Source organism: Cryptomeria japonica, chromosome 11, assembly GCF_030272615.1.
Source record: "Cryptomeria japonica chromosome 11, Sugi_1.0, whole genome shotgun sequence".
Taxonomy (NCBI): Eukaryota; Viridiplantae; Streptophyta; class Pinopsida; order Cupressales; family Cupressaceae; genus Cryptomeria; species Cryptomeria japonica.
In genome coordinates, this window is record NC_081415.1 from 306,632,430 (window position 1) to 306,659,210 (window position 26,781).

The window sequence follows — 26,781 nt, forward strand, 5'->3', positions numbered from 1 at the left end:
TAAGAAACTCAAGATGACCTCTCAACTAATCGAGGATGAAAATTGTGATCATGTATTCCTTTAAATTTATCACCCTATTTCTCAAAAAGACCTAATCCAAGCTATCACAACTAACTTTAACCTTAACTGCATAGACATGGGGCCACTAAGGATGGATGCAGATCTACACAATTCTAGGTCACTGCAACTACAGGGTAATGGAAACAATCAAAAAGGAAAATTGGATAAAGAGGGCATGTAGGCATTAGTAGGTACTCTATTCGAATACCTTAAGTCATTATTGATCTCATCACCTAAATATTTAGGCTTTATAGAATGATTTCTTAACCTTGAATCAAATGTCAATAAAGAATTAGTGGCCAACCTGTGATCAAATAGTCATTTTGGTAGGATTGCCAAGGATTGGGTGAAGAAGATGAAGGCTCAAGGCCTTCTATTTATTGATAACCTAAAAAGGTCATACAATGAACTAATTTTAGCAAGGAGTTGTATCCATGGAAATCAACAATTCTAAGATGGAATAATCCTTACACCAACATACTAGGAAAGAGTTGTAAGAAATCATGGATATGGGCATTGATGTGGTTGTCACCAGAGTCATAATTCATTCCAATGACACTATTTGAGCCAAATAGCTTCAAATTTTGGATTGGAAGCATCAATTTCTTCTATAGAACATTAGAGAGTAGGGCAAGTTGTTGAATGAAGATAACAATATTCTCACTCAAGTGATTTAGGTTTTTGTTGACATAGGTTGCCAGCTAAAGAGGAAATATAATATAGGGTATGCTATGGTTGATGAATTGAAAGTGGAATTTCAAAATAATATTGGTAGCTTGGCAAACTTGAATACACTTGATGATGAAAAACACAACAAGTTGGTAAGGATTGATGCATCCTTGATTTTGTGTGTCAATCATTATAATGCATTCATTTTAAAGGCATACGAAATTTGGAAGGGAAAACCATTGTGGTCACTATAAAAAATAAATGTGATCATTATCGAAGTGGATGGATTTCCTAGTGTCCTTACAACCCTACATGATTTCAAGAGCCAACAAGCACAACAATAGCCTACTTAGTTGGAAGATACAACTGCCACACAATGAAGTCATTTATTTATAATGCTATTTTTGTATCTTGCCTTAGTTTTATGATTCTTTTTAGTAAAAACTTAATCATGTTTTTAAACGATTATTTAAATAATTAGTTTCTTTAAACTATCGGACAATTACACTTTGTAAGTTTTAAATATGTTGAAAATGGACATTGGAAGGGATCAAAATTTTTTAGTCCCCCTTATGCTGTGACATATGAGTGTGATTCGATCAAATTTTAAAGATCAATAAATTTTGCTGAATTTTTGAGCTTCTCTATCTAAATGCCTTGAAGTTGAGTTTTACTTATGTTTATTGTAAATCTTGTGAGTTTTCATAAATTTTTCATTTGAATGCTAGTATTCACATGAGCGTTATTCATTTTCTTAGGAAATTAGTTGGTGTTTTAGTCTTCTAATTGCTTTGTGCATATGTTGGTTGTCAATCTTTGAGTTGGTGCTTATGTTTGGAATCCTCTTCCATGTTGTGATAATCTTTGTGTTATTGAGTTGTAATCCTAAAACTATACATACATAATTTTTTAGTTCTCTATTATTCACGTTTGTTCTATGGTGATAAGTAAATGTTAGTACCTTTACTACTTTCTAGTTAAGAGTATACTTGAGTTTACATATTTAAAAATCCAAATTTTTGACAATATGAAGGGAGTTGTACCTTTTTAAAATTTAGAGGGAAACTAATCAATAGTTTACCCAACTGTTTGTTAATAGTTTGTCCTTATGTTTGGGCGAAAGAGAGTCAATTTATTTTTACTTTTGAAGAAAAAAATTGTCAACCAACACAATGGAAAAAGTAAATATTTTAGAGTTGAAGGGTTAGAGGTACATAATGGCTCTTGCTAATTTTTAGGGATCAAAGTTTGAGGGTAAAATTCAAAAGGTACTCAAGTAAGGGTAATATCAAAACTCTATTGTTGTTGGGTGACTCAATGCAAGGATCAAGGATTTGAGGTTTGGGTAAGAGGCATGCCAATAAGGATAAGTCTAAAACTTTAACAAGATAAGGGAAAAGACTCAAAATAGTGGGGTTGAAGAGTGTGGCACACAAGTTACCCAATTAAGAATATATTTAAACATGTTCAATCTTGATGAGATAATGGAGTATAAAGTGTTAAGGGTCAAAGTTTGGGAATATGACATACTAGGTACCTAAATAAGAAGATATTTGAACTTGCAATAAAAATGAGATGATGTAGTGTAACATGTTGAGGATTGAGCTTCAATAATAATTCTAAACATATACCTAAATAAGGGGAATGATAGAACTTAGACTTTGACGAGATACTTAGTAAAAAGAGTTGGGGAGTCAAAATTTCAAAGATCAAGGGAATCATGAAAATGGTAACAAGAATGGGAAATTCAAATACTCCAACAAGAATAAAAGAGAAGAGGACTTGATAAAAAATGCACATTAGAAAGGGAAACATTGAAACTTTGACAACTTTCATTGACTTAGAAATTGATAATACTTCCCCACTTAGAAAATTTTGAACCTAATATGCACATGGGGATGATAAGGGTCAAGACACACAAACTTGGAATAATGAAGATGCTAAAGTTGGGAATTGGGTCTTTGGTCCACAAACATAAATTAGTTGAGAATGTGACATGACATATCTATCCTTCCCAGAAATTATTTTCCCTCAAGTAATGCAAATTCAAAGGTTCTACAACTCTTGCTTGTTTCCACATGATGTCCTCTATAGGTAATTTTCTATAATAAATTGAATATGTTGTGAAGGATCCATGTCATAAATTTATCAACCTTGTGATAGTGATGACATCAAGGGATATATATGAGTGTTGTTATAAGAAAATTCTCCCGCATGCAACCTTATAACCCATGCTGATTTATGTTTCAAAATATGTTACCTCAAGTATCCTTCAACCCACTTATTCACCATTTATTGTTGAATTTATTTTAGCTAACAAGTTGTGCTAGGAATGAGTTTTTTCACCTAACAAAAGAGATAATGCTTATTAATAATAAATAACAGATCTGCTATCTCCATTATTGACAATTTATTTAGGCAACCCATGTAGCCTCTCTAAAAATTATCTCTCTAAAAATTAATTCCACCACATGAGGTGGATTGAATCCAATTAAATGGTAAAGATATATACATGCTCATTTATCATACCCATAACAACATATATGTAATATTTACCATGTTTCTTGGATATAATTGTGATGGGTCATGGACACACTTTCCCGATCTTAACTAGGAATAAGTAGAAATTGCCACAAACTTACTAAAAAGTCATGCCCATCTTCATTTAGTTTTTGGTTGGTGTTCTCAAGTTGATGTTGATGTAAGAGCATATAGGTCCATAGGTAATCTTGCATTGCCAAAAAATAAAAAAATAATTTTCAGTTTTAGCTTTATTTATTATTCTTGGCATTTTGCTACATCTAGAAGCTTCAAATCTTCATGAATTTTCAGAAGTGAAGATTTTTAACTAGTTGCACTATATAAGTTTAACCAATAAATTTTTGAAAAATAATATAAGATATTTTCAAAGAGAAAAATAGATTTGAGAGAAGCTTCATAATATTATCAGTTCTTGCCAAAGGCGGGATACTATTGCATTCATTGAATTTTCTTTCTAATTACTTCAACCAATTAGTACAAAGAAATAAATTTTTTAAACAAAATATCTATAATGTAAGTTTAATTATTATTTTGAAAAAAAATATTTCTATCTTCCTATTGATTATAGTAAGTAGAACATTCAAATTTTTTTTAAAAATAAAAATATTCCAAATTTTAGAAAAGGTACAATATGCTATTATTACATCTGACAGGTGATTGTTTTCTATTTATGGAGCACATACATTATTTATTATTAGTAGGCAAGGGTGGGTCAAGCAAATCAACAAACAAGAAAATAGCATTTGGCCCGATGATATACTCACCACATATCTCACCCACCTGAAGCATTTTTTATGGGGTTATGAGTTAATGGGCCATGTCTTGTTCATAATAATGTTAATGAATATAAAATGAAGGTGGTGAAAACCAACAAAATATCCCCCAAAATAATTAAATCCTAAAAGCTAGGGGCATATCTATCTAGTCAAACAACAAAATAAAAAATAAAAAAAGTCTTAATATGCATCACTTTTTAACAAAGATAATAAAATACTAATTTGTTTGGGTACTCTATCATTTGTTCACACAAATAATGGTAACAATTTTAAACACGCTTTTCACAATAAAATGTGGTGAACATAATTTTGACCTCCAAAAGAAAAAAGTGGTCCTCTCCTTCCTCTATACATAAATTTAAATTTTTTCAATTTTCCTTTATTAGTTCCTGCCTTTCAAGGAACTATTGCCGAGGGTTAGGCTTTAACTTCCAAATACTTTTTCCTGTTGCAACCAATCACATTCAATACCAAAAATTTCAAGAAGTGCAGTTCCCATGTTTTGCAATGTTTAAATTGTTTAAACTTGTAAATTCTTAACCAAAATGCCTTAATAAAGAAATTTTATGTCTTATCATTGGATGAAATTATTTCAGCGATATTATTTCCTTCACGTACAACGAGATCATGTTTATTTGTCAATTTTGATTGGCTCCCATTGCGGCTGCAGATTTTTAGTGTTACAAAACAAAAGAAAGCCTGATTATAGAGAACAGTTGGTAGGCAAAACAGTAGACACAAATACTGAGGTATGGTGATCGATTGTAAAAAAAGATGCAGTAATGATGTTTGGAAGAAATGTCTTTTGGCTTTGTGGACGTCTATGTGCCCCTATTTAACTATAAACCTCCACGTGCTTTGCATTCTAATAGCTAAATGAAATTGATGAAATAGGAAACCAAATTGTTTCTACTGACGAAATAGAAGCATAATTATTTTATTTATTATTATTATTATTATTATTATTTTTAAACTGATTACATTTTTCAGGTATCAAGAATTTTTATTTTTAATTGGGGAAGAGGTCATACCTTACCCCTAACACATTGCACCAAAACAAGAAGCCATTTGGTTGGCAATTTGAGAGTCTAAAAATTGTGTTGTCATGCTAATGCAATTTGGATAAATTAAACGGATAAAATATTAAATTAAAACTTTACATCTCTTTTAAAATTTGATGGGATTTGGAACAAGGAGTTCTCTTGTAAGCCTGACAGTCTCAAAATTACATAGAAGTTAAAACAGTAAATGTAGAAGAGAGAATGTGTTGATGATGATTGTGTTGGATATCATGCCCAACAATCAGAATGAGGATTCTGGAATTGTATCTGCACCTGTCAAACTGTAATAAATAGGTACTAGGCCACACTGATACCCATGGACACTTCAATATTTGTGGCAAGCGAAAAGAACAACAAGCTCACTTCTCCTTACAATTCTACCATTATAAAAAAAACAACTCTAAACCCACCCTGGCATTCTTAGGCAGGAACTATGCTGCCCTGCAACACTTGTTAATTTAGGTGATATAGATATATAAAGATTTAATTATCATTTTGTAAGAGTGAGTACATATATACAATTTTGACTTATAAAATTAATTTTTAAATTGATATGTTAATATTTTAAGTTAAGGATTTGTCTTTATAGATTAAATTATTTATTTTTAAATTTGGAACATTAGCAAATATAATTAAATAATCTTGTTTATGTAATTATATATTTTTTAATTGTATTAAAATTTAAGTAACAAAAAAAAGTTTATTTTTGATAAAAGTGGTAGAGCCATTGAATAATTATATTAATAATAGAAGAATTACAAAGTATCATAAAACTCAATCTTGAATTAACAGGATAGATCATGTATAAAATCTAGCCAAAAAATCCCCAATTCAAAATGACCCAAATATGGATCATAAAATAGGGAGCTCAACAAAATATATAATTACATCCGATAAAGAATAATGAATCTGCAAGCTTTACAATCCAAGCCAAAGATACAAATTGCCAATTTAGGAGGCTCGAAAAGAACAACCCCTTCATGACCCTCCTCAGGAGGAACTGCTTGCAAGGGCGCCACCACATGAGGAACATCTCTAACCACAACCATTGTCTCAAGCAATGAGTGAATTCTAGTAAAGACATCCAAAGCCACTGCAAAAATGCTAGAAGACACATGATCTAGCAATGCTCAAATTCCAATAGAGAGTCGCCATACTTGCCACAATTTAATCTACCCCTGGCTATGCACAATAACTCTCAATGCCAACCATTAGTAAGAAGCTTTGTAAGAGACAAAAAGCCACCATAAGGAAACAAACCATAATCAAAATGGTAAAAAGACACAACATAATCCACACCATCAAAAGTAAAGAGGGAGGGAAAAATGTATTTGAGATAGCCCGCACCAAACAAGAATCCAGAAGAAGATCTATACACATAGTAAGGAACCGATAAGCAACTTCAGAGAGAAGTGAAGGCGAACTCTCCACCAACCATATTTTACCAATAATTTTTTGAACAACATAAGCAACATCCAGAGTATGTAAACTAAATAACCTACCAAGCTTCTCATCATAAAAAACATGCGAGTCTTGAAAATCCCAAAATATTAAAACCAGAGAAACCTTGTACTAAGAAGCATCCATAACCATCAACATGGAGAAGAAGATAATTAACTTTACAAAAATCCCCAAAGGACAATATATAGGAATAGGAAACATTATTGTAAAATACCACCATAAATGGCAATAAATCCATATGTGTTGGCTTGAGTACTGAAACATGCGAAAGAAAATATTTTACACCAAAAATGATGGCTAGGCATCAAACTCAACAACATTTACATGTCATATTAATCATAAAACATTAGTAAGAAGGAAGCAATCATTAATAAGTCATATGCGGCAACATCAATTATTGGCCAATACACCAAAAAATCCTGATTAAAAACAAATACAAGGCACATGGGAACTACAATAATTGTGCCAAGGTAAATATGATGACATGTAATAAATGCCACCACATATAATCAATCCAAATAATCTCATGTGGGCACACATATGTCTTCAAGTAGGATGCTAGCGAGCCTCAAATCATAAAATTCAAGTAGAACAAATAATCATTTAAGAAATTATAGGAGGCAGAGAGGACCTTGCCACCTCTTGATAAACCACCATTTGATTGATCACCTTATTTCCTAAAAGATCTACAACCGAATCAACTTCACAGAAGCAATGAGCAATATGATAAGAATGAAAATGATTAAGCTGTAATAAAATATTATCCAAGAGGTACTGCAACTACCAACAATGTATTTTTTTATTAAGAAAAGCATGAAGAACCGACATAGAGTCTCCTTCAATTATAATATTATCAATTTTAAGGGAGGTGGCCAGTTCCAAACCCAAACTTAAAGCTTCCAACTTTGCCTTATTATTGGTCCCATATGATACCATTTTACATGCAACTAACACAATCTTTCCAGAGGAATCATATAATACTACCCCAATCCCAGATACACCCGAATTACCCCAAGATGTACCATCATAATTTAGTTTAAATTTACTAGAGGGAGGAGGAGACCACTTAGCCTGCACCCTCAACACCTTATTTGGCCCAATTTTGATAGAACCAAGCTAAGGCACTGGCTGAAGAAAATTCCAGTTTGAAAGCATTTTATCATCCCAAGAAGAAAAAGACTCGATGTGAGATGAATTCTATTACAAATAAATTCGAACCACCTCAGAAATAGACTTCTTAATCTTTGAAATCACATCCTCAAGAGAGGATGGTTTCCATTTAAAAATTTGATTATTTCTTTCCAACCATAAATTCCACACAACCAAAGAAGGACTCACTTCCCATAAACAAGACAACATGGACCCAAAAAATAGATAAGGCCAACTCAAAAACTATGATTGAAAGGAAGCACAAACATAAGAAGACCAATCCAACTTAGAAAAAGCTAGTACCAACAATTGATTGCAAAAGGACAAGGCAAAAATAGATGATCAAAAGACTCCATGAAGTAACCATACAAAACACAAGGGAAAATTGCAGTAATACTCAACCTATCCAAACAAGCTCTGGTTAATACTCTATCATGAGTTTTTATCCAAGAAAAGGCACCAACCTTAGGAAGACAAGCAACCCCCAAAAACAACTTAACAGGAAACATGGGAAGGGAAGAAGTATAAATCAATGAAGCATATCCCTCCTTAACCAAGTAACCCCCATTCTTAGATTTAACCCAAATCAATTCATCCTTTCCCAGAAAAGACAATCAACCTCTTGGCCAATTCTTGTCAATAATCATTCTTTATGTCCTACGAAAAAGGAAGGAAATCAATTGATTTCCATATAACTTTGGTAGTAGGACCCTAAGAATCTACCAAAAAGTAGTCAGCTACAAAGATACCCCACAATTCTTTCAATCTCACTTGCAATCCCTCCCAATCCCTAATACGATCCAAAGGAGAATGCCAATTCCAAGCTCATCCCAAAACCTTGCCTTATAATCATCATGAACCAACCAAGATAGATGAGGCAATATCACACCTCTACAAGATGATGAAAAAATTCCAAATATTAGAACCTCGAGGAAGAGATGTTGAAGTAAAAATCCTATCTCTATCAACCCTATTTTGATATTTTGTAGCCATAATCTTACCCCACTTAGAATTGGGATTCTGATACAATTTCCAAACAAGATTAGCACCCAACACCTTGTTCTGACAATCCAAGTCACATATACCCACACCCCCATAAGGCTTAGGCAAACAAACCTTGTCCCAAGCTAAAAGTTGGTTCATAGCTTTACAAGTCACATTATCATCCCAAAGAAAAGATCAAAATATTTTCAAAAGGGAGTTAGAGAATTTCATAGGAAGTTTCAAAACTGACATAAGATAAGTAGAAATAGCACTAAGCACAAACTTAATCATCAAAATATTACCCACAAAAGATAACCACCTATGCTTCCAAACAAAAATCATACTAGATATCATCAACACAATCCTTTCCCAAAACTAATGCTTCTCATTCCCTGAAAAGAATGGAATACCTTAATTCTTAAATAAAAAAGAACCAATAGAGAAACCCCAAAATCTGATTAACCTATTTTGGACAAGAAGGAAGACATTCATGAAGATTTTTTATTTTTCCACATTAACTAATTGACCAAACACACTAACATACTCATCAATCACTGCTTTGATAGCTCTTGATTCTCTAAAATAGGCTTGGCCAAACAACAATGTATTGTCAACAAATAAGCAGTGAGTAATAAGGGAGATCAATATTAGGAATCTTAACACCTCTCCAATTAACAACAAAGGAAGCAACCTTAATAGATCAACTAAGCCCTTCAAACATTATAATAAACAAAAAAGGTGATAGAGGATCCCCTTGCCTTGCACCCCTAGAAGATTCAAAAAATCCACAAGGGGTTCCATTAACAATAACAAAAAACTATGCAATATATATACAAGTAGAAATCCACCTAACCCATTTTTGAGAGAACCCAAACTATTTGAGGACCTCAATCAAGAAACCCCAATTCACCCTATCATATGCCTTCATCATATCTAACTTAAGAACCATAGAACAAACCCTTTGGTGTCTCCCTACCAAGCACAAAAACTCCTTGCTCATTTGACACAATTTTTTGAATTATAAGTCCCAACCTTCTAGAAATAGCCTTAGTGAATATCTTGTAAAGAGTGTTGCATAAATAAATCAGTCCGAATTGAGAAAAAGACTAAGGATTATCCACTTTTGGAATGATCACAATAAAACTACTATTTAATTCTCTAAGCATAGACCCATTCCTCCTAGATTCTTCAAGAGCTAACAAAATGTCAATCCCTAAAAAGTTCCAATACTTCTAAAAAAATAGGGCCGCAAAGCCACTAGGACCAGGGGCTTTATAAGAGGCCATTGAAAATACCACCTCCCTTAATTATTCTAGAGAGGACTCAACCAACAACATTTTATTATCTTCCTCAGACACATAATGAGGGATTACACTCAATAAATCATCACATGATACAATAGTATTTGCAGTTAGGAGCTTCTTAAAGAAATTAATAGCCTCAAGGTTAATAATATTTTTCTCTTCCATCACCCTTCTATTTGCATCTTAGATAAAATTAATCCAATTTCTGTCTCCTCTTCTTAGTAGATGCATGAAAAAATCTAGTATTCCTATCATCCTCTTTCAACCAAACCTCCCTAGACTTCGATTTCCAATAAAGCTCTTCCCAATAAAGAACTTCCTCGAACTGAGTAGTTAGGTCCTTTTGTAGCTGAAAAGAAAAATAATGCATACCTTGCCTAATTACAATCTCATTTAGATCAGCTAACTCTCTTTCAAGTCTAATTTTTTCCTCAAAGAAATTTTTAAAATGCAGCTATTCCACTCTTTGATCTTAGACTTGAAAAACTAAAGCTTTTTAGCCAGTTGGAACATCCTAGAACCCATGATAAAAGGGACATTTTCCCACCAATACTTGAGCATAGGGATAAATGAAGTGTCACAAAAACACATCAACTCAAACTTCAATGGGACCTTCATAGGATCCCTATCTTCAATAATCCTAAGTTGTATAGGAAAATGGTCCGAACCAAGATTTGTTAAGAAAAAAACAAAAACATCCAAATTCCTAGATAGCGAATTGTTCTAAATTAAAAACCTATCTCACAAATTTGGTGAAAACCTAATCTTTTATTAGTCCAAGTAAAAGTATCTTTTTTAGGAACACAATCCAAAAGACTGTTAGATGAAACAAAACTATTAAATTCATCAATCACCTGCTTGGGAGGAATAATACCCTCCATTTTCTCAGCCAAATTAAGGATTGCTTTAAAATCATCCTTGAGGTTCCTACATTCATCTCTTAAGGGATGAGAGACCAAAGACAAATGATCCCACAAACACTTCCTATCTTGATAATTCACTTACCCATACACATTAAAAAGCCAAAACTTGCATTGTGAAACCTTTCTCTTTACAAGCATTAACATCCAATTAGCATATGAGGAAACCAACCTTACATCAACAACTCTATCATTCCAAAAAAAAAAGCCCCCTAACGCACCAACAAAGGGAAGAAAATAAAACCTCCACACTTTCCAATACCCAAAGAGAGAGACAACCACATTAGAAGACAATTTAGTCTCTTGAAGCACCACAATATCAAAACCTAATACATCTTATTGGCGTTTAACTAAGCATCATTTGTTAGGGGCATTTAAGCCCCTAACATTTTATAAAATGACCTTCATTGCACCTGAGGGGAGGTCTCATTTCCCCTCTTCTTCTAAGTTTTGGTTTGGGATAAAGGACACCTCATAGTAAACTTCACTTGCAAGTTTTGCTTAGTAGCAATAGACCTAGTAAATGGAGGACTGAACTTATTTTTCTTAGAAGATTCTCCTAATGAAAATAAGGTAGTTTGAATTTCAGCCTCTATCTCCTGCTGGGTTTTAAAAGATTTTGGTTTTGTACCCCTCCTTGAAGGAGACACAAAGGGGGACACATGAGACAATAGAGTTTGCATTATGGGACAAGGTCCCCACCATGCTCATTCCCAACATCTTTCAGATCAAGATGCTACAATGATAGAACATAGAAAGGGTTCTTAGAAGGTTGTATACTATCAGTTTTTTGAAAGGCTACTTCAACTTGGTCAAAACTCTCAATAACCTTATCTAGTAAATCATCAGGAAAACCATACTTCAAACCCCCTATAAGATTTTGGACATCACTAATAAATTGGTTATCAGAAGCACCCCCATTTGAAACCTTACTAGAAGGAAATTAATCAAGAATATCCTGAGTAGGAGCAATAAAACACTCCCCATTAGATGGATCCTCATTCAAAACCTTACCAAAAGGAAATTTCTCAGGAATATCCTTAGTAGGAGCAATAAAACCCTCCCCATTAGTAGGAATAACACAATCATTTATTGATACCAATTTTGCCCCCACAACTAGGGGATCACCTCGTTCTTGGAGAAATGTATCATTTGATCTAAAGGGCTAGGGATTCCCTTCGCTTGATCAAGAACCAAGTTTTGAGTAGGAGGCTCATTACCACCCCACAGAGGAGGAGAGCACTTATTCTTAAAACAAAAAACCAAATTAACATCAAACACAATCTTAGTGTGCTTAGAAGAAGCCAAATCTTTTTCAATAGTTTGTTGCGAAGACCCATCCTTGGATCTAATGTTAAAAGAACATGGTAAAGCCTTTCCCAATTCAACCAAAACACATATCTTAAAATTGAAAACCCCATCCACCATAGAACCATCAAACATCAAATAGGACCCAAAAGATTTCCCCATAACCCTAAGGATGCCCGGATCCAAAAAAATTGAAAGACAGATTTGGAAGAGAAAACCACATAGGCGTTTTATCTAATAAATTATGTGTGGGCAGGAAAAAAGGATGCCAAGGAAACACACAAATCAAATTATGCTTAAACCAATAAAAAGAGTACTCCAAAACCTTTGATTTTGCATCCCCTAAATCAAAAAATAGAACAAAGGTATTAGAAGATAGAACCTAACAAAAAATATCTCCAAGCCAATTCAAACGAATGCACTTATGAAGCTGAGACAATGAGATCAACTCCGCCCAGATTTGGAAAAGAATAGAAAAAGAATGAAGGTCCTAGGCTTTGTGGTTTAAATGGTCACCTTCAACATCAATCAAAGGTACCATAACCCATGCCTTCATAGGAAATTTTTTCTCTTGCTCACACCTTTGCAAATTAGGGTTAGTATTTACCTCTAGAGCCATCCTCAATTCCAAATTTTCCCTAGATCTCCCATCCTCACTAGGATATAATCCTTTTGATAGATTTAGAGGAGTGCATTTTCTGCACCACCTCTTCCTCTGAGAACAACTAGAGGGATGCTAAAACCCTTAAAAATACCTTGAATGAGGACCACCAAAACCATAGGACAATATCCATGACAGATCTGCCTCCAGATATTTGTTCACCCAACATCCATTCATAAAAACTCAAAACAGAATATGATCACCATCAAAAGGTTTGATAGGTGGAGGGGGATATGCCAATGTAGAATCACCCCATCTCTCTCCTTCACATATGCTAAAATTCACCATTACTTTTCCTTTAGTAAATGGCAAGAGGTCAAAAGTTGAAATTATATATTAAATTAATAGTAAATTATAACATGCTAACTCTCTATCAATGTAATATTTAAAAAGTGATGATCAGATGACAAGAGAATAATTTAAAGACCATAATAGTATGACAATATAATATAAACATGTATCATAACAAAATAATAATATATTAGACTTAAGAGTCATTATAGTATGGAATTGCCAAAACACAATAAATGAATATCAACATAATGACAACTATGTTCATCTTCATGATATCTCATTTGTGTAATCTAGAAAATGAAGAGTAAGTTTACAAACTTTAGACTTGAAACCACCACTCTTACAAGTTCATTACTTCAATGTGATATATATATGACATAAGTACAACTTAATTTTATCTTTACATAAGAGCAATTAAATATTTTTTGACAATCTTTTAACAATTGAACTCCTAATGTTTCATGATAAAAAGAGACATCATACCAAATGCTTTTTTGTTTATTGTTTTCTATCTTCTCTATTTGTCTATCTCTTTATCTCCATCTTTGTATTTTTTTAATCTCTCTCTACCTATTTATCTCTCTATCTTCCTCTCCCCCTCTATCTTCATCTCTACTTTTATCTACTCTAAACTAATTACACTATTGGTAGGAATCTGATGCATTGTGTCCCTTGTTCCATTAATGTTGGCCAATTTTTAGGAAAAGATCTGCCTCATGGTGATAATTATGTAAAAGGGTAGTTTTATGATAATATTTTGACATATGCTGAATTTTCATAAAATCAAATTTTATTGTAATTTTTATTTATTTATTGCTCCATAAACAAGATTAAAATCACAATTTAAGAAATCCTCCATAAATTGTAATAAAAAATAATTTAGAATTTGTATAGACATCTACAATGAATTGTACCTAAAATTTTATTGCAGAAGATGTTGAAAAGAGGGAAATGGGATGTTTAACATAAAAAGAGTTACAAAATAAATGAATGGGTAGTTAGAGGTGTCAAATGAGGCCTTTAAAAACCCATTCCTGTAATACCCTAAAAATGGTCATCTAAACCATGGGCCCCCTAATCTTGACAACATCACCAAGGTCCTAACCAAAGGCAATTAAATCAACCTTGAGCACACAATTAATTAATTCTTAAATCATCAAATGTCACATGGCAAGTGAATTATTCTATATTAATTAAATATTTATTTAATTAATTAAATCATTCCAAGTATATCATTTTGATCAATTATCCTATTTAATTTATTAAATATCCTAGCATATTTAATTAATTAATAAATTTGCCATTTAATCATGCAAAAAAGGAATTAATTTATTACAAAAGAGGAATTAATTACAAAGCAAGAGTTAAATTGAAAATAAAATGAAAGAATTGAATTGAGAGAAATCAAACTTGACATATTATTTCTTTCTTCTAAATTGAGATAACTTGAAATCAGAAAAGCAAAACAAAGGAATTATTAATCATTCTCTAAAATTAGAACTCAAAGCTCTTGAGAAAAAGAAGTTCAGTTGCATTAAAAAGACTCTTTTCTTGAATAAATCAAAGATATGCATGGAATTACCTGTTTTTATCATAAGTGCATAGAATTAATTAAATCTTATTTCTAATGCAAGCTCAAACTTCTTTTCTAAATGCATTTCAATTAAACTATAATTGGAATCTATCTCAAGGTTAACTGAATTTGATTTCTGTTGGTATTTTGGTATGGTTTTGTCATTGATGTCAACACCTACTAACACTTATCAACTCTAGCACTTTGGAGAATCAACAACATTCACCGGCAAGCAAGTAACTTATGCACAGTCACTGGTATCTGGTACACCGACAGGATATAATGTTCACCAACACTTGGAATGGCATGGAAAACACTTGGTTATGTCGAAAACATCATTTGGACACTTTGTCTTGGAGATTTGTTCATTGGCATATTTGCTGTTACTGGCAAATAGGTCCAGATCATTCACCGGCAGGCTTATCCTTTCCAAATGAGCACAACATGCTTTGGAGATGTTTTATTAATGTTGTAATTGCATTAAACCAACATGATGAATCGGTTATTGCATCAGATATTGTTTTATTTATAAAATGATTTTATTGTAATATCCTTTAGAGCCAACCTACTAAAATTGGTCTTAGGTTATGATATAAATGTAAGATCTTATTTGTAAGATTAGTGAGGAATGTGAAAAAGAATTGTGTGAAGGTATATGCGAGAATAAGCAGAGTTATACATGCAGACATCATTTGAAGGTTGAAGAAGGGTTTTTGTGAAGACAATCAGAGCTACACCAGTATTGAATCCAACATAGTAAGATGCTATTTTGAGTAGTACATCCTTATTGGATTTAACCATCTAATCATAGTCAGTGTGACTCATATTGTGTTTGAGAAGTGAGCTCTAGGCGCTTGGCCTTTCTGCATGTGCAAACCCCATTTGTATACACATACTATCTGTAGTAGTATCATCTGATTGTGGGTAAGGTTTCCCATTGTGGTTTTTCTCCTTACATGGTTTTCACATACAAATATTGGTGTTATGCGTTGTGAATGTTATTATCTTTCTGTTTCATGCATTAATCTTTACCGACATACAAGTTTGGTTCACCGGTATCAAGCATTAAAGTTGGTTAAGTTGTTTTGGTTTGAATTTATTTGACAAATGATTCACCCCCCCTCTCAGTTGTCCTCGGGACCTAATAATTGGTATCAAAGCTTAGTCCTCTTTTTGCAGAAGTTTAACAGCTTGAGGAGATCCAATATCTACTAACTATTTCAGGAAGGATAGTCCTAAACTTGATGGAACCAACTTTGGCATATGGAAGATCAGAATGGAGACACATCTAAATTGCATTGGAAAGGACATTTGGGATGTTACAAAGAATGGCTATACAACTCCTACAACCAGTCAACCTAATCCACCAAACTTGGCTAAAGATGAAGAAAATGATTGCAAAGTAAGAGAAGCACTTTTGAGCACATTAACAGATCATCAAATCATGAGATTATCAGATAGATCAACTACTAAAGCTATTTGGGATCATCTAGAAACATTGAATGAAGGAGATTCCACAGTCAAAATTGCAAAACTTGAAAGCTTCCGGGTTAGGTATGAAAATATGAAAATGGAAGAAGATGAAAGGATTTCTACTTTTATGGAAAGAGTTAATGAAATTGTTTTGGGTATTAAATGTTGTGGAGGAACCTTAAGTGAAGATGAAATTGTTTCAAAAGTTTTAAGAGGATTTCCACTAGCATATAAAATGAAGCTTAGTGCTATAAATGAGTTAAGAACAATGCCTAATACATCAGTAACTAGGGATGCATTGATTGGAAAACTTTCAGCTTTTGAAATTGAGGAATTTGGTCCTATTGCTACTATAAAGACAGATTTAGCTTTTAAGTCATCAGCATCATCTGCACCATCATTTGACAAGTCTGATTGAAAAGACTTTTATGCAAGAGAACTTGAGGAAAGCAGGAGAGAAAATGAAGAACTTGAAGCACTATTTGCAAGGAAAATGCCTAAAGGTCTAGTTGGAAGTAAGTATGAAGGTAAAGAACCCTTTAAATGCTTTAACTATAATAAGATTGGTCATATGGCTTCTAGATGCCCTGATAGACATGCTAGACTAAGAGAAGAAGCTAGGAGAACATACAAGCCTAACCCTGAATATCAGAGATACAGATTTAAGAAGAATAAAGATAAATCTTGTTATCTTATTGATGAAGGAGTGACTGATGATTCTGATGAAGATCCGACAGACAATGGATGGGTTTTTGTTGCTATAACAAAAGATAAACTGACACCTATTATTCAACCGGTAGAACAAGCCTTGGCAGCTAAAATTGAAGTTAAGGATGAATGGATCATTGATTCAGGATGCTCACATCATATGACTGGTGATAAAAGAAAATTCTTGAACTTTCAGGAATATAATGGAGGCTTAGTAAGATTTGGAGATGATAAAGCTTGTTTGATCAAAGGTAAAGATACAATATCTCTTGATGGTAAGCATAATACTAGCAATGTTTACTATGTGGAAGGTTTAAAGAATAATCTTTTGAGTGTTGGTCAATTAGTTGAGAAAGGATTTCAGTTACAATTCAAAAATGGAAAATGCAAAATCATGAATAGAACTGGTTTGGAAATTGCAACCGATAATCAAACTAGAGGTAACATCTTTCATTTGAATAACAGTGAAAAGACATGCTTGATTACACATATTGATGAAAGTTGGCTATGGCATAAGAGACTCTATCATGTAAATTTTGATTGCATGATAAAAATTAGTACTACAAAGGCAGTTAGAGATTTACCTAAGATTGTCAAACCTCACAATCCAGTATGTAAGGAATGTCAATTTGGAAAACAAGTTAGAACATCTTTTAAAAGTATTCCAAAAAAATCCAATAATGCTCTTAACCTAATTCATACTGATTTATGTGGTCTAGCTAGAGCTAAAAGTTTACAAGGTGATAGATATTTTATGCTAATCATTGATGACTATTCTAGAATGTGTTGGGTTACTTTTCTCAGAGAAAAATCAGAAGCACTTGGGAAGTTCAAACTATTCAAAGCAATGGTAGATAATGAAACTAGTAAGAAAATCAAATGTCTGAGATCAAATCAAGGAGGAGAATTTACATCTAAGGAATTTAATACATTCTGTCAAGTGAATGGAATCAGAAGACAACTATCAGCACCCCGGACACCACAACAAAATGGAGTCGTTGAAAGGAAAAACATAACTATCTTGGATGCAGCTAGAAGTATGTTATCTGAAGAAAATATACCACATGTATATTGGAGAGAGGTAGTAAGCACAATGGTCTACACATTCAACAAAGTTCACATCAAAGGAGAAATCGGTAAGACCCCTCATGAACTATGGTCTGGTATTACTCCCACTCTTAAATATTTTAGAATATTTGGAAGCAAATGCTATATTAGAAGAGATGAGTATATTGGAAAATTTGATCTTAAAAGTGATGAAGGAATATTTCTTGGTTATTCATCTAAGAGCAAGGCATATAGATGTTTTAATAAGAGATTGTAGAAAATTGTTGAGAGTACAAATGTGAAGATTGATGAACAATTCAGAGGAACTTCAAAGTATATAGACTCTGAACCGCAACAGAGATTCTAACAAATGAACCTACATTGAACCCACCTGTACAAAATGAAGATCCAGTTACATCGGTATCATCTGAAAATTCCATAGTAATTGAGGAACAATAGCAAACGAAAACACCCCGGTATGTAAGACTGAATCACTCTGAAGATCAGATAATTGGGAGCAAGTATAAAGGAGTTATGACAAGAGGAAGACTGGAAAATGAAGAGGTATGTCTTATTTCTCAAATTGAACCATCATCAATTAATGAGGCATGTGAAGATAAACACTGGATTAAAGCTATGGAAGAGGAACTAGAACAAATTGAGAAAAATAACACATGGACATTAGTTCTCGGGCCTAAAGACAAAAATGTGATTGGAACAAAGTGGGTATTTAGAAACAAACTTAATGAAGATGGTAAGGTAATCAAGAATAAAGGAAGACTAGTGTGTAAGGGATATTCTCAGAAAGAAGGAATTGATTATAATGAAACCTTTGCACCGGTAGCTAGAATTGAGGCAGTCAGATTATTCTTGGCTTTTGCAGCACACAAGAACTACAAAGTATATCAAATGGATATTAAATGTGCATTTCTGAATGGATATCTTGAAGAAGAAGTTTACATTGAACAACCTAATGGATTTTCTTTGACAGATAACAAAGATATGGTTTGCAAGTTAAGGAAAGCTTTGTATGGATTGAAACAAGCTCCAAGAGCTTGGTATGCAAGTTTGGATAAGTATCTTTTGAAGATTGGTTTTTCTAAAGGTAATGTTGACAACAACTTATATTACAAAGTGACTAATGATGACATCTTGGTTATAAAAGTTTTTGTTGATGATATAATCTTTGGAGGAGAAGATGGATTATATAAAGAGTTTTCTATTAAAATGCAGCAAGAATTTGAAATGTTTATGATTGGAGAAATAAAATTCTTTTTAGGATTGTAGATTTCACAAACTGATAAAGGTATATTCTTGAGTCAATCCAAGTACTTGAAGGAGTTATTAAACAAATTTGGGATGGAGAACTCTAAACCGGTAAGCACACCTATGACTACAAATGACAAATTATCACTAAGGGATGAATCTACACTTATTAATCTAACTAGGTGCAAATCTATGATAGGAGGTTTATTGTATTTGACACAAACAAGACCTGATATCATGAATGCAGTATGTATTGTTTCAAGATTTCAGATTAATCCTAGAGAAAATCATGAATCAATAGTAAAAAGGATTTTCCGGTACTTACAAGGCACTACAAATCTTGGATTATGGTATCCTAGAGATGAAAAATTTGAATTATGTGCATACAAAGATGCAAATTGGGCAGGAGATGTGGATGATAGAAAAAGAACCATCGGCAGAGCATTTTTTCTTGGAAGCAGATTAATTTCTTGGTTGAGTAAGAAACAAAGTTGTACATCTTTATCAACAGGTGAATCAGAATATGTTGCAGCAACAACTAACTGTACATAGGTACTATGGCTTAAGCAAATGTTGAAAGATATAAAGGTAAAATGCAAGGAACCTATTACTATCTATTGTGATAACACTGCAACAATTGATATATCTAAGAATCCGGTATTACATTCTAAAACCAAACATGTTTCTATCAAACTAAATTTTCTAAGGGAAAATGTTGAAGCAAAAAAAATTAAACTGGTTTATGTGAATACTAAAGAACATATTGCAAATATTTTCACTAAACCTCTGCCTAAGGAGACTTTTGAATATCTCTGAGAACAACTTGGGGTCATACCCCCACCGGTAGAGACTTAGACAGTTGATGATAGTCATCAACCGATAGAATTAACAGATAAATATTTTACTCCGGCTTTGATGAGAAAGCTACTTCTTAGGGGGAGTAGTTGGTATACTGAATTGGTTGGTATTTTGTAAAAATGGTCTTTATAGTGCTTTGGTATTTGATGTCAAAGGGGGAGAGATTGGTATGGAAAAACACAAGAAAAACACATGTCACTCCTAGGGGGAGAGATTGTTACTTTGGGGAGATTGTTGGTTTTTGGTATTTGGCATTTCTGTTTTGGCACTTTGATGGTTTTTCCATCGTGTTACCATCAATGCCAAAGAGGGAGATTGTTGGTATTTTGGTATGGTTTTGTCATTGATGTCAACACCTACTAACACTTATCAACTCTGGCACTTTGGAGAATCAACAACATTTATCGGCAAGCAAGTAACTTATGCACAGTCACTGGTATCTGGTACATCGGCATGATATAATGTTCACCTGCACTTGGAATGGCATGGAAAACACCTGGTTATGTCAAAAACATTGTTTGGACACTTTGTCTTGGATATTTGTTCATTGGCATATTCGTATTTGCATATTTGTTGTTACCAGCAAATAGGTCCAGATCATTCACCGTCAGGCCTATCCTTTCCAAATGAGCACGACACGCTATGGAGATGTTTTATTAATGTTGTAATTGCATTAAGCCAACATGATGAATTGATTATTGCATCAGATATTGTTTTATTTGTAAAATGATTTTTTTGTAATATCCTTTAGAGTCGACCTACTAAAATTGGTCTTAGGTTATGATATAAATGTAAGATCTTATTTGTAAGATCAGTGAGGAATGTGAAAAAGAATTGTGTGAAGGTATATGTGAGAATAAGGAGAGTTATACACACAAACATCATTTGAAGGTTGAAGAAGGGTTTTTGTGAAGACAATCAGAGCTACACCGATACTGAATCCAACATAGTAAGATGCTATTTTGAGCAGTACATCCTTATTGGATTTAACCATCCAATCATAGTCAGTGACTCATATTGTGTTTGAGCAGTGAGCTCTAGGCGCTTGGCCTTTCTACATGTGCAAACCCCATTTGCATACACATACTATCTACAATAGTATCATCTGATTGTGGGTAAGGTTTCCCACCGTGGTTTTTCCCCTTACAGGGTTTTCACATACAAATATTGGTGTTATGCGTTGCGAATGTTATTGTCTTTCTTTATCAGTACTATAATTAACTGATAAAATTGTTTACCAGCATACAAGTTTGGTTCACCGATATCAAGCATTAAAGTTGGTTAAGTTGTTTTGGTTTGAATTTATTTGACAACTGGTTCACCCCCCTCTCAGTTGTCCCTGAGACCTAACAATTTCTCAATTATTTCAATTAATCCTAAATTGTTCTTTTGCTTGATCTCTCTTGTGATTCTCTATAAATTTAGCCTTTATCTCTGATTCAAAACACCCCAGAGATTTATTATTATACATTTTTTGTTTTGGAGTCATTGAAAATATTGTGTTTGCTTTTTGAGATTATTTGCATCTTAGTTTAATTTCTTTATGCATATTTATTTTACTCATGATTGCTTGAATCCATATTGCTTGAATCTTTCAGCCATCTTGCATCCATTTAGCTTAATATCATGATCATATAGATTAAATCCTTCATCTTGGTGTAGTCTAGTCACTAGTATTGCTTATGCAAATTTGAGAGCAAGTCTATACTCACATCTTTTAGAAGGCAATTGGTCGATTTGTAATGGTTTTCATATTCATGCTTATATCTATCTAACCACACATGTAATAAATTAATTGAAGTGTCGTGTCTTACAAATTAAAAACTTATTCCACTTTTTCACACACACATTTATGGCACCCACCGTGGGGCAAAAGACTACTTTTTTTTCGGCCTCCAAGACTATTTTTTTTTTTTCGGATTTTTATTTTTTGGTTTTTTTCCGTACAGTTGCAGTAAAATATCATACGACATATCCCATATGCCAAAATGACAAATTGCATCTATCGTACGATCGTATGAGTCGGTGAGAATTGTCGTACAGATTTGTATTTTTGGTAAAAAAAAAGAAGATTTCATTCTTCAGGATCTCTATTCAATTTTGATTATACTAACATTGACCCTGGCTTGTTATCTGTCTATCTGAGAATTTTTTTTACTGCCTAATCAGTTTTTGCAGATTGCTTGTCGAAGAATATGCTTGTCGCACAAAGACAATATGACTACTGATTTGTTGTTTTTGCAAGTTTCTTGAGTAGATTTGAGTAAACATCATGTATTCTTTAAATTCATTTTTAGGCACCTAAATTGCTATCTAGTTAAAGAACAAATCTATATTTTGTATTTTAAGAAAATTCTGAGAGGTAGAAGAGTATTCTCTTGTTTGTATAGACAATCAAAAATCCATACCCTTGAGGTGTTTTCTTTAAGTTTGAGATTTGTATATCTTTAGCAGGCCTGCCCTCCCGGGGAGCTAATAACTCTTAGCCATTACGGTCGGTGAGAGGGGAATGACCCAAGTGGGAATGGATAAATGCCAAGTACTCCAACCCACTATAAAACAAATGTGATTTGATGAAAATCAAGTCAATGACAGTGCTCGGGAATAAATCTCCTCTTACCTTCAGGTATATTAAACCTTGGTTTTCAAGGCTGGGAGACCTCTTAATTGAGTTTATAGCTCGACGCGTTGAACGGATCCCTTGCTAGTTCCAATTAAAATTAGAAGCTACCATGTTCACCTCCAAAAGGGGGATAATCTTTGCGCAAGAGAGATAGTAACTCTCCCAAGACACTTGCCATATCGTGCCCCCATTAGCATTTTAAGTCTGCTAATACGGCATTGAGAAACCATTGCGTGAGACTCAATGACCATATTTTGATTAGATATTGGGTGTGTACCTAAGTCAGCAAGTAAAGGTTTTCTTCTCTCACCAATTTCTGTAGGGTTTGCATGCTGTGATTGGAGTTATTATTCATATTACGTATTTTCTGTGTTTTTATCCCTAAAACTAAAACTAGAACACCAAAACTGAAGAAAACAAGAAACAACTCAGTGATCAAAACTCTGTCCGTGTCAAAAACTAGTATTTCTTAGCTGTCAAAAACTCAGTCCACCTCAAAACTGCTCATACTCAGTCATTGAAAACTTAGAATTTAGCCTTTGTCCAGTAAACTATCGTGCAAATCTTCTGATTTATCGTCCTGCTACATATATATTTTTGTACTAGATTCTATCAATCCTAATAGTCTATCATTTTATCCTACATTATGTGTTGTACGATACCTGATTATTTGTCGTCTTGTTTAGGGAACTGTCATTTAAGCCTGCATTCTCTGTCGTACGATAAATAATTGCATTGATCAATTTGTCATTTCAAACTTACCCATCTATCGTACGGTCTTAGGCAGCAACTCGTACGAAATACTATTATCATCATCTTGAAGCTATTAAACTATCGTTCGACCCTATAAAACCTGTCATGCAAATCTCTGATTTTGTCAGTTCAGAACAATCAAACTTGCCTAAAATAGTCTATAGTGAGCATAAAGCTAGTTATCATCATCCTGAGCATAAACAGATCAAAACAATGTACCTCTACCATTTGTGTTGCACAATTTTGTCGATCATCTTTCAGCTAGTTCAATCAAGTACTTATCAAATTTAAGTGACTTAGATAATGTCTTACACAGGATAGATCGTTCCTGAAACCAAACTGAGTCTTAGTCACTTCTCTGAAATCAAACTAGGTAACTTAGATAAACATCTTACACAGGATAGATCTTTTCGAAAACCAGACTAAATCTTAGTTGCTTCTCTCAATCAGTACATTAAACGAACACATAGCTCCAATTTGATCTTGACTTTTGCAACACATCTAGCTCTAGGTCCTATTAGTTCTAAATGCCTATTCAAACTAGAAGCTCTTTTAAAGATTCTGACAAAAGTAAGAAGCCCATGGCTACCTTGGCCTAACAAATTCAAGATCTCAAGAAAGAAATATATGACATTCAAGTCCAATGAAAAGATTCAATGACCCCTCTTGAGATGAAAATTCATGATATTAAGAATACTAGACTTCAAAAAATGCTAAAACAATTACATAAGATGGAACATAAAGTAATTGAAAATCAAAAGCCAAATCTCATACAAAATCACAAGACACCTTCACCAAGACAAAAATACATCTATCCCCTAGATAGATAGTTTATACCTTTGGGGGAATCTATTGAGTCATCTTTGGAAGACCTTCTTAAGTACAATCTTGTCATATTTCCTAAAAAGACCACATGGGGATGTGAGGTTTTGAGTAAATACTGTGCATACCATAGGAATAACAAACATAAGACTTCAATGTGTGTGGAATTAAAGCATAAAATTCAAGACCTCCTTGATGATGTTCTCATTGAAATTGAAGATCATAAAAATTCACCTAAAGAGAAACCAAATGTCATTACCAAGCATGATCAAAATGATGAACATATGTCTATCAAGGCTTCATATGTGCCCTCCATCTCTTCCATTATGCCTCTATCTCCTAAGGCTTCTCAACAATAGTCCATATCATATCCCTAAAATAATGAACCTAATGATGAATCTTCTCATGTTGACCCTCAAGGGCTATCTCAAGGGCCATCCCATCCAATAATTGAAAAGGATCTTACCTCCCTAGAATCCCATGAGGATCCCATTATACCTTTCTTCCAAGATCCCCTTCCATCTCAAGAGAAAATCATCCTTCCTAAGCTAGATCATGATGCCTCTTCCACCTTTTCAAATGATCCTATTCAAAATCAAGAGTCAAACACCCTTCCTATTCTATCCAATGGTCATCTTCCATGTCTAGATCAAATTATCTCTTCATCTCCTTATCATAATCCTCCACGTTCACCTCAAGGATCCATCATGCCTACAAATCCCTCTCATGATCCTACATGTCAAAATATTTATAAACGCAAAGGGGTAGATCTTCACAAGAAAGAACCTCTCCATGTCAAAGACAATATTAAGGGTCATGGCCTCAATGACATTCCTCAAGATGTTGGTATCCCCACTAAACAAAAATCCAAGTACATGCCTTCCCCTTCATCTCTTCCATCCATTTTAGGACCCTATATTCCTCCATCCCTTGTGTAGGATCATCAAAGGCATACATCTTCGCATACCTTCTATTGAACAATATATTTGAAATCAAAAAATCTTCCCGAAGGCGTGAGAGCTAAAAGATCATCGGCCAAAATATCATGTCGAGCATCTCAAAATGAGTTTCACCAAAAGAATACTTTCATCGAAATAGAACATAACGTGTAAAACACTAAGCTAAGATGTCTTCGGTAGAATATCTCTTTCGATAAATGAAAGAAGCCGCTCATCGATATTCTAGTTTCATCGAAAAGTGAAAGGCTAACAAAAGGTGAAGTCGAGGAAATACAATTGCCGAAGAGACTTAAAAGACATTCATCAAAAATAAAATCTTATCGATAACATTATATCGATAAAAATAGAGGGGTTTCATCGATAAAAGAGGACATCGAAGAAAAAAGGGTTTTTGGAGGGCTTGCATGAACTTTCATCGAAGAACAGAACTCATCGAAATATGATTTCGATGAAACTCACGAATGACTCATCGAAAGAAATTTTATCAAAGAAAGGATGATTTCGAGGAGACTAGAAGATGGTTTTTTGACAGGGGCTATTCATCGATAAGGTGATATCGAGGAAAATGAACTTTTGATGAAAGATCAAAGCACTTAGCCGAAGACAAGGGTTTCATCGACTCGATTCACAATCATTTTAGTTGAACAATACTTCCCACGAAGGAATTAAAAGCTCGAATGGAGGAATGGCAAAATGAACTTATAAGCATCAAGGATCGAGCTCTATCAAGATTGGATCAAAGCAAAGACATGGCCCCTACCGTCAACCAGGTGATACTTGAATGCCTTTCACAGGGAGAAGAATTAAAGAAATAGAGTATCAAGATCAAGACTTTTAAAGAGGATGATTATATTCATCATTTAGGGATTCTTAATCTCTTTTTACTTAAGTTTGTTAGGAATGTTCAAATTAACAATTAGTACTTTGAAAAGACACGTCTTTCGCTCTCATATATATATGAGAGTGGTTTCTTGTAATATTTTTTTAAAGAGAGATCGTAGGAACAAGACAGCAATGTATGGCAGCCTGTAAGTTTTTTGTTATACAAATCTTGATGGAATACATAATATGATCAGTCATTTTTTCTTTGCATATGTGCTGTGGATTATTTCATTTTGTTATTGGCAGTTGCTTGTGATATTATCTAAAGGAGATAAGGTTATTCATATTCTTTGAGTGAGATTTATGATGTATGTCATAAGGTTGAAATAAAAGTTCTGCTTGCGAATTGTAATTGTTCTTTGCAGTGCTTACCTGGATGGTCCCTTAAAGGTAGGGTTAAATTCATTCAAGCAACTTATGATATAGGCATTCAATTGATCTCATAAGAAATAGTAACTGACAGATCCATAAAGGGGTGGGTTTAAAAACTGTCTCACAAGTTCACACGGTAAGTCCTAAGAAAATATAAAGACTTTGTAGCCCAAACAACAAAGAAGGCATTGGCTATTTATAAATTACACTTATCACCATATTCATCATATGTTATTTTAAAGAAATAGGAGTAATTG